Genomic DNA, 12460 nt, shown 5'->3' with positions numbered 1-12460 from the left:
TATTTTGTTTAAAGGCCACGGAAGTTGCGACAGCTCTAACTTCGTGTGTCCTTACCTTCAGCTAAGCTTGGTCTTCCTCATTCAGATGGGAATGAGCTTCTCGTATTAACAGTCTGATAAAATAGGATAAAGCATTCTTTGACATAGGCAAAGATGGTTTCTTAACTGAACACCATAAAGCTTCAGACGGGCCTCGTAAAGGTTTAGTTCGTTTTAAATAGAACTTAAGAGCTCTTACAGGACATAAGACTCTTTCTAGTTCATTTCCAACCATACGATAAGTTTGGAATATCGAACGATATTGGCCAAGGCCGAGAAGGCAGCTCGTTTTTGGCTAGAAAACCAAGTTGTAGAACATGTAGCCGTTTCGGATGAGAATCCGATGTTCTTGCTGAAGGCATGAATCTCAGACTCTTTTAGCTGTGGCTAAGCATACCAGGAAAAGAGTCTTTAAGGTGAGATCTTTCAGGGAGGCTGATTGTAGCGGTTCGAACCTGTCTGACATAAGGAATCTTAGTACCACGTCTAAATTCCAACCAGGTGTAACCAAACGACGCTCCTTCGTGGTCTCAAAAGACTTAAGGAGGTCCTGTAGATCTTTATTGTTGGAAAGATCTAAGCCTCTGTGACGGAAGACTGATGCCAACATGCTTCTGTAACCCTTGATAGTGGGAGCTGAAAGAGATCGTTCTTTCCTCAGATATAAGAGGAAGTCAGCTATTTGAGTTACAGAGGTACTGGTCGAGGATACGGATACTGACTTGCACCAGTTTCGGAAGATTTCCCACTTCGATTGGTAGACTCTAAGGGTGGATGTTCTCCTTGCTCTAGCAATCGCTCTGGCTGCCTCCTTCGAAAAGCCTCTAGCTCTCGAGAGTCTTTCGATAGTCTGAAGGCAGTCAGACGAAGAGCGTGGAGGCCTTGGTGTACCTTCTTTACGCGTGGCTGACGTAGAAGGTCCACCCTTAGGGGAAGTGTTCTGGGAACGTCTACTAGCCATCGAAGTACCTCAGTGAACCATTCTCTTGCGGGCCAGAGGGAAGCAACTAGCGTCAACCTTGTCCCTTCGTGAGAGGCGAACTTCTGCAGTACCTTGTTGACAATCTTGAACAGAGGGAATGCATATAGATCTAGATGTGACCAATCTAGTAGAAAGGCATCTATATGAACTGCTGCTGGGTCCGGGATTGGTGAGCAAAATATTGGGAGCCTCTTGGTCATCGAGGTTACGAAGAGATCTATGGTTGGCTGGCCCCAGGTGGCCCAAAGTCTCTTGCATACATCCTTGTGGAGGGTCCATTCTGTTGGAATTATTTGTCCCTTCCAACTGAGACAATCTGCCATGACATTCAAGTTGCCTTGGATGAACCTCGTTACTAGTGATATGTCTAGACCTTTTGACCAGGTGAGGAGGTCCCTTGCGATCTCGTACAATGTCAGAGAGTAGGTCCCTCCTTGCTTGGAGATGTACGCCAAAGCCGTGGTGTTGTCCGAGTTCACCTCCACCACTTTGCCTTGAAGGAGAGACCTGAAGCTTTTCCAGGTCAGACGTACTGCCAGTAGCTCCTTGCAGTTGAAATGCATTGTCCTTTGACTCGAGTTCCATAATCCCGAGCATTCCCGACCGTCTAATGTCGCACCCCAGCCTACGTCCGATGCGTCCGAGAAGAGAACGTGGTTGGGAGTCTGAACAGTCAGGGGAAGACCCTCTCTAAGGTTGAAATAGTCCTTTCACCAAGTCAGACAAGACTTTATCTTTCCGGAAACCGGGATCGAGACCGCTTCTAGCGTCTTGTCCTTTTTCCAGTGAAAAGCTAGATGGTATAGAAGAGGACGGAGGTGTAGTCTTCCTAGTGACACAAATTGATCCACGGATGACAGTGTCCCTACCAGACTCATCCACAGCCTGACTGGGCAGCGTTCCTTCTTCAGCATCTTCTGGATGGATAGCAGGGCTGGGGGCTGATCGTCTTGTTCAGCAACGTCCTCATCAGAGGGTTCCTCATCCGAAACTGATGAGGAAACGGCAACGGAGTGGGCAACGTCTGACTCGCTGAATCCGGTCGCACTGGTGGATGCGTGACGGAGCCGGACGCAATATCATGGAACTGCTGCACAGTCTGTGAACTGTCAACAACCATGGGTGCGCGAGGAAGTACAGCGTCAACCCGAAACTGTCTAGACTGTCTGGGTTGTGCAGTCAACACCCTACCAGGTTGCTGAGGTTGACGCACTGCGTCACAACAAGTCACCTCTGCTGGTTGTTGAACGTCCTGAACGTCAACAACCACCTCCAAGCGTCGCTTAACGTCAACGTGCAACTGGCAACCCACACTGGGTCGCATCGGTGGAGGAACCACCTCAACTGGCAGACGCGAGTAGGTTACCTCAGCGTCAACAGGGCGCACAACCGACCGGTTGGAAGGTTGTTGGCCAGAAGGAGGAACCACCTCAACTGGCAGACGCGAGTAGGTTACCTCAGCGTCAACAGGGCGCACAACCAACCGGTTGGAAGGTTGTTGGCCAGAAGGAGGAACCACCTCAACTGGCAGACGCGAGTAGGTTACCTCAGCGTCAGCAGGGCGCACAACCGACCGGTTGGAAGGTTGTTGGCCAGAAGGTTCTTCTCCGCATTTAAGTCCTCTATCAAGGACGCAAGCTTGGACTGCATGTCTTGCAGCAAAGCCCATTTAGGGTCTACGGGAGCAGGTGTGGCAACAGACGGGGTTAGCGACTGAGGCAGAACCATTTACCATCCCTGAAAGCCTTGTTATGTGTGACATAATAGTACAGCAAAACTTCAAAGGCTCGACAAAAGTTGAGAAGTTGACCTGTAAACAACTTGGAGCGGCTCCTGGCTAGGCGCCAGGCCGAGTCTACCAGAATTGAGAAGTCTATCTGGGCAGAGGCAGGAACTCCCAAGCCGAGAACTTCTCTCGTGTCCTATCAGACTCTCGCTCTATAAGCCAGTTTAAAAGAAGGGAAATCAAAGGCTGTATCCCTAAAACTCCTCCTGGTGCAAAAACCAGTCGCCTAGCCAACGTAACGCTCTCTAGGAGAGCGAGAGAGCACTAGCTTAAAAACAACGGCTTCGAAGTAGCTAGGCCTAGTGTAAGTTCTGACGTTTAGGCGAACGAGGAGCAGCAGTTACAAGATCCGGACGAAGATCCTTAAAAAATCATCATGATTTAATTAAAGTCCATAGGAGGCTAAGCAGCTTAAGGCTCCTCTCCAAATGACAGAGTCCTCAAGGGAATATCAGTAGGAGGGAGAACAGCAACTTCCTCATCTACAGGAACCTTGTCCGATAAAAGCTAGGTTACCTCAGTGAGTCTCTCACTGGTGCATTAGTAGCAGACCAGAAGGCAACGTCATGTAACTGCTTGACAGTCTGTGAACTGTCAACAACTGAACTGTCAACCACAACAGGTGCGTGAGGACATACAGTGTCCACTCGAGACTGCTTTGACTGTCTAGACTGAGCAGTCAAAACAACTCTAGAATGCGGAGGTTGACGCACCGCGTCAAAACAAAACAACTTAGACTGTTGTTGTACCTCGCGAACGTCAACGGAAGGTTCCGTGCGTTACTGAACGTCAACATGCGGCTGGCAGGGTACACTGGAACGCATGGGTGGCGGGACTCTCTCAGCTGGAGTGCGGCAGAAGGTAGCCTCAGCGTCCACAGGACGCACAACTGTGGTTGGTTGTAGGCTAGAGGTTGGTGCAGTGTCAACCTTCTCCGCACGAAAGTCCCGCATCAATGACGTTAACTGAGACTGCATGGTCTGCAGCAAAGACCACTTAGGGTCTACAGGAGCAGGTGCGGCAACAGACGGTGTGACTGCCTGATGCGGTACCGCTTTGCCTCTCTTAGGAGGTGAGCAGTCGTCGGAAGACTGCAGCGAGTCCGAACTGACCCAGTGGCTACAACTGGGCCGTTGGACTTGCGCGGAAGGGACCGACTTGCGCTTAATAAGCCGCGAGACCTTGGTCCATGGTTTCTTACGAGAAACCTCTTCCGCAGACGAGAAATAAATGGGCTCTCTCGTCTTTGTGTGGGTGGGGCGATCTTGGGTAGATACGCCCGAAACCACGGAGGGAAACGTCTGTTCGTTGATCAAGGCCTCTCGAACCCATAAGTCGTTCGACATTACTTCTCCCCTGGGCTTGGGAGCTTGCAAGAGGTCCCGGACTAGGTGAACGACAGGCACGAACAGACGAACCCTCGGACGCAACACTGTAACACTTTGCGCATATCACTTTATCACTTCGATTTTCTGTTTTGCACTTATTTCACTGAAATCGAAACTTTTACTGATTTCTACCTGAAACACGCAATTCTACCCTTCATTAAAAGGTAGTAATTACGAAATCAGTCGTATAATGCAGCTCATTAATACTAGCAAAAAACAGAAAACATATATAAAGATAAAAAATTCAGTGGCTGGGAAAGAGACTAAACACTAGTTCAAATAAACTACGTTTACAATCTCTCACCGCACATAGCCTGGGGACAAGAATAAAACCCTAGAAACGTTTTACCTTCTTCCCCGTACAGCAACTAGGGACGAGAGTAACACGAGAACAACGTTACCCGCTTGAACGGAACGTTTTCTCTCCTCTCTCTCCTTCCGTCTCTATCTCTCCTCTCTTTCTCTCTTGATTTCGCACCTAAGAGAAGAGCCCAATTATATATCGTCAAAAAAACATGTTATTTGACTAAAGGAAAAAACTGAAAGGTTTTCCAAATAAAAAGTTCCTTTAATTTAGAATTTAAAACATTTAAGCTAAAAAGAATGAACAAAACGTCAGAATCGATTTACTCTTACTGCAAAGTGAAACCGGGATACACTCTCTCTCTATCGTAACGATAGAGCGCATGTTGAACGTCCTGAACGTCAACAACTGCGTAGTCTAAAAAACTAAACGTTAGTTCATCTTTGAAAACAGTACGAAGACTATCAAAGAAATTCTTTCATAAAACATTAAATTTAAAAAGTTTTAAATTCTTTAAAGGCTAAATACGATATAACGGGCTCAACGTTGATTAACTTCGGTTCCAAGTTAGGACCGCCTACTATCAGGAAAGGTCGCATATAAACAAAACATAAAAATTTATTTTTATATGTTTATAATAAATGGAAAGTTAATCGAAGAGGCCTAATAAAGGCGGAGATATAAAATATATAGATCTATAACGTGTTAAGCAAAATTACTAAAAACCTAAACACACTTCCGTCTAAGGGAAGGGTCGGCCATTTAAAAGTGAAAGAGAGTCCATACTCTCTTTGTCACCATAATTAAATCTATCCAAAACGAGTTCAAGTTTTGAGATGAAGATAAAACACCTGCATAGCGAAAGCTCAAAACTAGAATAGTGTACAGTACTTCACCAAATAGTTGTGAAAACAAATCCAGTTAGTAACAGCGAATTAGTAGGTCTTGCCGGTAGCCCGACAGAGAGAAAATTGGTTCTGTGTTTACATTGAGTACTAAGTACCTGCTCGACAGATGGCGCTGTTGATGTACACCCCCTACCTGCATAGCGATCGCTGGCGTATTTTGAACGTAGAGTTTTCTGTCGAGCAACAGAGTTGCAGCTTATATAATCACCGGCTAAGTTTAATATTGAAAATTGCATATCATCACAATTGACATGTAAAATGGGTTGGAATATGTTTTTTATGATGAAAAATAACTAAATTAATGAAATATACTGAAATATTGTTATGATTATGTACTTAAATTTTGATTCAAAACTAGTACAAATTTTGTTATATTTTGGAAAATATCAAAAATTGTTAATAAAACCAGAAAAGTTATGGAAGTAAAATTTTATTACAAAAAATATGAAAAAATTACAAACAATTGACAAAAAAGACATATTTACTTCTTTTCATCCTTACATTTACATGTTTTCTTATAATTCATCACAGTATGAAAAATTTCAAAACAGGGGACAACACAAAGAGAAGGGTTTTGTGGGCACTGTTTACAGAAATATGATGTCTGCTTCCTCTTACATGTCCCCTTTCCTTTTTTGCAACATTGAGATGGCAATATTGAACAAACACTACAATTAGGTAGGTACTTCTTATTTTCATACTGAGCAATAAAATGCCTTTCCCCCAAGCGCTTGTTTTCCACCAAGTCCCTAACAACATTCTTTCTTCTTGGCTTTGTGTTATATCCTTCTAACAATCCTTTTATTACCTCTTGTCTAAACACAACCTGGGTCAATTTCTTTCTATTTTGCAAGTTGTAACTAATTTTGGAATTTACAAGAACAACTTCAATCACAAAATGCCAGAGTGTCTAATACCACTTTTTACTACGGTGATTGAAGGGGTAGGTTGAGCAGAATTGATCAAAAAGGTCTACCCCTCCCATATATTTATTGTACTGAGCTTGCAAAGATGGTTTATCTACTTCCCTTACCCCTTTCTTTGATTGAATAGATTTTTTCACTGTACCTGTGTCCCCAACACTCGAAAGGATATTTACTCTACCACTATCTTGCCAAACGACAGCAACCAATTCCTCATCTTTACTCTTCCACATTACTGGTAGCTGGCCTTTCTTAGGTTTTACTTTTTTCATCTGTGATGGCAAATATTTTCTGTTTAGACGAACTGTCCCACATGCTCCAGTACCTTTACTTCGAAGTTTTTGAAAAAGGGGTACTCCACTAAAAAAAGCTGTCCATGTAAACTACATGGCCTTTGTTTTCAAAGCCTTCAAACAAATTTTCTACAACAGATGCACCAAGTCCTTTGCCTTTATTAGAATCTAGCCCCTTCCCTGTGTAAACATCAAATTTCAACTGATAACCAGTCTTAGAGTCACAGAGAGACCAAACCTTAATTCCCCATTTGGTAGGCTTTTTAGGCATGTACTGCTTGAAAAAAAACCTCCCTTTGAATTTCACCATACTTTCATCAACACTCAAATCTCTACCACTTACATAATATTTAGAATATAGATCTTTCACCATGTCTAAAATTGGTTTTATTTTATAGTCTGTCATCATTACCATCAACAGAATTATCTGCAAAATGTAGACAGGAACGGATAATTTCATACCTGTCACATGACATTATATTGGAAAAACCAGGTGTCTCAGTTAGCCAAAACTTTTTAGAAAAGTAGCTTGCTAGACTACTTTTGTGCACTAATCCCATTGCAATTTCAATAGCAATAAATGCTTTTATTTCCCCTGCATCCACATCTCTCCATGCTCTGTACCGTGATCGAGGGGCTAAAGGTTGCATTTTTTCTATCATGTATGCTGCATACCGGTTAGTTTCCACAGCTACATGATCATATATTTCATTAGGAAACAACTTAGAAAAGCATAAAAATGGAGTGCAGTCATCTAAATTTACAGCCCTATTAGTTTCTGAATAAATTGGTATAGACTTTACCTTTATTGGAGGATCTGTGCCTACATTCTTTATATTCACCCATGAATCATCAGTTAGTGTTTTATTCAAGTCATCATCTTCAACTTCTTCATCAGCATCTTCAACTTCTTCATCAGCATCTTCATCTGCGTCTGCTTCATAATCCTCATATAGTTCTTCTTCCCTTTGTACAAATAAATCTTCTGTTTCTGAGTCTTCTTCTGCAAGAATATCAGCAATCTCCCATTGTGTTGCACACCTCTTCCTTTTTGAAGCCATTATAGGTGACCCTGAAAGTAAAAAATAAAATTAGCATACCCTAATAAAGAAATTACATTTATAGCTACTAGACATATATATATATATATATATATATATATATATATATATATATATATATATATATATATATATATATATATATATATATATATATATATATATATATATATATACATATACATATACTGTACATATAAATATACATATATACACACACACACACATATATATATATATATATATATATATATATATATATATATATATATATATATATATATATATATAAAGAGAGAGAGAGAGAGAGAGAGAGAGAGAGAGAGAGAGAGAGAGAGAGAGAGAGAGAGAGAGGTGAGTAGTATGTAGCCTACCGGTAGCCTATGATTTGTCTTTACAATTCGCATATTATCACATATTTGAAGACACTGATATTAGGCCTAGAGTTTATGGTAATATACATCATATTCTACCATTATAATAAGTCCAGGCCTATACACAAAGCCTATCATAACATAATCGAAGTTGGCCAACTTACAGTAAAATAGGCTTACTAGGCTTGAAAGAGATGCCCTTCATATTACCTCCTATTACACCATATTTTACACTTATTTAATGATTTAATCAGTCTTATTATAGTCTACTTATATTCAAGAACTAATTAGAATAAATAAATTATTACTGAAATAAATAATACATACCTTTAAAACCTGATGTTTGTAAACAACGTGAACTTCGTCGCATCAGCTGATAACACCTGTTTTTGTTTACGTTTTGTTTCGTCTTCTGGTCACTAGATGGCAGCACCTACTGGACAGCAAACGTTTTCAGCGTACACTTGAATGTCAAAAGTATCGGCGGCGCTATTCAAAAAGTTTTTTCGCCGCCGTGGGGTAAACTCGCTTTTCGCAGTTAAGGGAGAAATTTTAATTTTCGAGTATACTCGCTTTTCGCAGTCAAAGGGTTAATAGTAGCTTCGACTTCAAATACACTAAATTCATTCATGGGACATCAAGGTCTTCATCAGCTTCAGGTATATCAATCAAATTATTCCCTTCGTATCTCCTATTCATGACCTCACAAAAGTGTTCCATCCAATATTGCCTTTCTTTATCCTTTGTTGTTAAAACAGATCTATATCTCTTTTTGATGGGTAAATAGTATGCTTCTTCTTTGCTGGCATAAAGATTTCATTAAAAATTCTACGAGCAATTCTTATACCATAGCTACTGCCTGAATTCACAGCTTTGTAAGCTTCATCTGCTCTACTGTCTAAATCATCTCTCCAGTCATTCCTGGCTTTTCTTTTGATCTCACTGTCAATACTTTAATACTCAGCCTGCTCTACCTTATAATTTTCATTGCTCCCTCGTAAACTTTCAGCAATCACTTTCTGTCTTTGTCTCCTTTTTATAGTATCCTATATATCATTTGACATGGCTTTCTCCTTGTAACTGCATGTCCCAAAACTTCGCTACCAACTGACTGATATATGTTCTTAATATCACACCATTCTTCATTTCTATGAGTATAGAATTTTGTTTACTTTTAAGAAAGCCTGGTGTTCATATTGCTGAGCCACATTCTGCTGCAGGTAGAATGACAGTGAAGGCAAGAGATAGGAAAAATTCATTTAAAAGCAATATGCAATGGTTAAGATTTACTAACTTGGTCAAGATCACTTTCAACAGACCCTCTCAAAATATAGTTTTATCTCCCTCATTAGAGGGCAGCGGATCCGCCCTCTGCAGCTATATACGAGATTTGTCACCATTGGATATAAATTCACACTAACTCTAAAATAACCTACATTTCCATGTTTATTTATTTTACTGCATATTACAGAATAATTTTGCAAAAAAGTTTGCTTTATTTTCTATTGTATTACACTTTAATCAACCAAAATGTCCTCTCCATTCATTGTGAAGTGAGAGTAATATTTTCAAAAATTTGTTTTATATCATGTTCTCTAAATAATGGTAAAGCACTGTGATTTTATGTGTAACAAAAAAAAAACTTTATATTCATTGAAGTGACTATGTTACTCCGTAATAATTCCATGAAAAATTGTTCTTGAAAGATATAAAACTACTCATCAGTAATAATGGACTTTACATTATACAGAAATGTTTTGAAAATATTCATCTGTTTCCTTTGACACAAGAAGTACTCTTTAATGTATAATCATAAGGTATACAATAAACTAAATAAATTATCTTCTGATGACAAAAGAAACCTATTTCTGCCCTGAGAGAGAGGTTGTGAGTTCATTAGACAAAATGTTCAATTATTGTTCTGTCGTTCCACCTTGCGTGTGACTGAAACTATGAACTAGATATTTCCAGTTTTGGGTATTTCACAACCTTGGAAATAGGAAATACGCATGTAGGAACATGACAAATAATGCGTAGAATATCAATATATGGAAATAATGACAGTAGGCTAACTTTTACTCTTAAAAACAATAAAGAATACTAATATGCAATATATATCCAAGGCATGAAAATTATATAATTTTGTAGAAATGATAACTGAGGAAAAAAGGAATAAAATAAGAAAAAAATTCTTGTACTGTGTCATTGTCTTTACAGCTATCAGGGTTACAAATGTAATATGTGATACAATATTGAGGAAATTGGGAAATTCAAGTAAATGATGCATAAAATTGGAAATTTATAAAAAATAAGGGGAAAATATATATGGATTGAGACATTTTCAGAAAATGATTTATGTATCAAGATAATTTGGTGTGATTTTAGATATGAGTGAGGGGCCTACTCGTGAGCGTCTTGCTCGCAATCCTAATCGTCTTGATCGTAATTATCTTAAATGCGGGCGTGAAGCTTGTGATCTTGAATGTGAGCGTGAAGCTCGTGATCGTGAAGCTTGTGATCTTGAATGTGAGCGTGAAGCTCGTGATCGTGAATGCATGAACGTGAAGCTCGTGAACGGGAGCATGAAGCTTGTGATCATGAAAGTGAAGCTTGTGAATGGGAGCATGAAGCTCGTGAACATGAACGTGAAGCTCGTGATCATGATTGTGAAGTTTGTGATCGTGATTATGAGCACTCAGCTCTTGATCGAGAGGAAGAATATCTCCTGGAAGAAGAGTGCCTAGACTGTGATAACCTGTGGTCTTTTTGGTACGACCGCTTAGCGCTAGAGTGAGAACATCTTTAGGAAGAAGAACGCCGAGATTCTGAGCAATCGCTGTGATCCTTTGAATGTCATAAACGATGTTCAGAGAGAGAGCGTGAAGCTCGTGAAGGTGATCATCTAGAAGGATGAGAAGGTGCTGTCTCTTGTCCTAGCGATCAGTGAGCAGATGGAGCGCTGGATGCTGGAGGATCACCTTGTCTAATGTTTGCAGCTGGCAAGGGAAGAGCACGTGAGCTGGAACCTTGCTTATGGGGAGAAACAGAAGGCTTTGGGTTAGGCGATGATGTAGTCGCAGGATGGCGAGAGGACTCATCGTTAGCAGGAGACCATTGGAGAGGTGAGATGGAATGGTTACCTCATCTGTGCGTGGAAGGGCTGGGAGAGAGCGAGAGATGGGCTTCACACAAATCCAGGGCAAAGGATGTTGAGGCTATAGGGTACAGATCTCTCCTCTCACACCACGCTGAAGGAGTTGCTGCAGCGATTCCTTCAAAGGGGGAGCAAAAACCCCAAGGGCAGCCATGCCTGCAGTACATCTGCAAGAGAGAATGGCTCCCGGGCGGCTGGAGGTGAAGGTGCTTTACGAGAAGAAGCATCAACCTCCCCAGTACCCCAAGGTTGCCAAGGAGTTAGATGATCTTCGCTCCTTCTCGACCATTCCCCTGATGAAGATGGGCAAGGAGGAGGTTCAAGAAGAGATCCAGGAGTGCAGGAAGAAGCCCGAGCTCTTTTCCTACCAGAGGAAGACCTCGGAGGAGAAAGATCTTACTTGGCCGCCTTCTTCCTGCGACTCCCAAATTTCTCCCGCTAGGAGGCAGGCCCCTCCCTACACTCATTACAGGGTGAACCATGCTCGCAACGACGTCCTTGCCAGGCTGGACACAACAAACAGGCGTCGGTGACATGAAGGTGCCACAATGGTGATCTTCCTTGCCAGGACACGTTCGCATGGGAGCATCAAGAAAGAAGCGCAATCACTCTTGAAAAAAAAATAGTTAGCGTAAAGCAATGCTTGTAGTCTGAGGGCTAAGCCTTGAAAGTGAGAGCACGGAGACGTCAGTTCTCTACCGTCCAAAAGAGAAAAGTGAGGCAGGTCACCGAGCTATCAGTGGAGATAGGTGGCTGGGGTACCTACCCACCTACCCACTTAAGTGGTTAGGTAGGGTTGCCACCTCGTACTTTTTAGTCTATTGGCTACCTTCCACCTTAGCCGAAAGAATATCCCTATAAATAATGTAACATTTGTTAGTGAAGAAATAAAGTATATTTTGATTTTGCTGTGATTTGATGTTCAATTTGACCTCATACCTGTTTTTAGCAAGACCATTGCTTTTCTGCCATCCCCATTCTCTCCTTGAATTTTAGTATAGATTGCTCGTAATGATGGTTCCTAAATATTTGAAAGTTTGAGTCTGGTAATATTATTCCTTTGATAATGCAATTCGTCTGATCACCACTGAATCTGCATAACCTGTCTTTCTATGGTTGATAAACAATCCAACCTTTCTCCCCTCCAGTACTAACCTATCAATCATTTCCTGTATTTCCGCCATTGTAGAGGCAATTAGAACTACTGTATATCACCTGCATTCAAAATACTGAGGTAAAAACACATTT

General features: G+C 41.2%; 1 protein-coding gene and 1 pseudogene across 1 annotated transcript in view; both read right to left on the bottom strand.

Moving 5' to 3' along the window:
* Positions 1–12460, bottom strand: part of GlnRS (Glutaminyl-tRNA synthetase) — a 281063-nt gene that overhangs the window by 35608 nt on the left and 232995 nt on the right. The window lies entirely within an intron of this gene.
* On the bottom strand, positions 5693–8649 carry LOC137648436 (uncharacterized; annotated as a pseudogene).

The sequence above is a fragment of the Palaemon carinicauda genome, chromosome 10 (assembly GCF_036898095.1).
Source record: "Palaemon carinicauda isolate YSFRI2023 chromosome 10, ASM3689809v2, whole genome shotgun sequence".
Taxonomy (NCBI): domain Eukaryota; kingdom Metazoa; phylum Arthropoda; class Malacostraca; order Decapoda; family Palaemonidae; genus Palaemon; species Palaemon carinicauda.
Note: the sequence above shows the minus strand (reverse complement) of the source record. Positions and strands in the feature narration are given on the sequence as shown.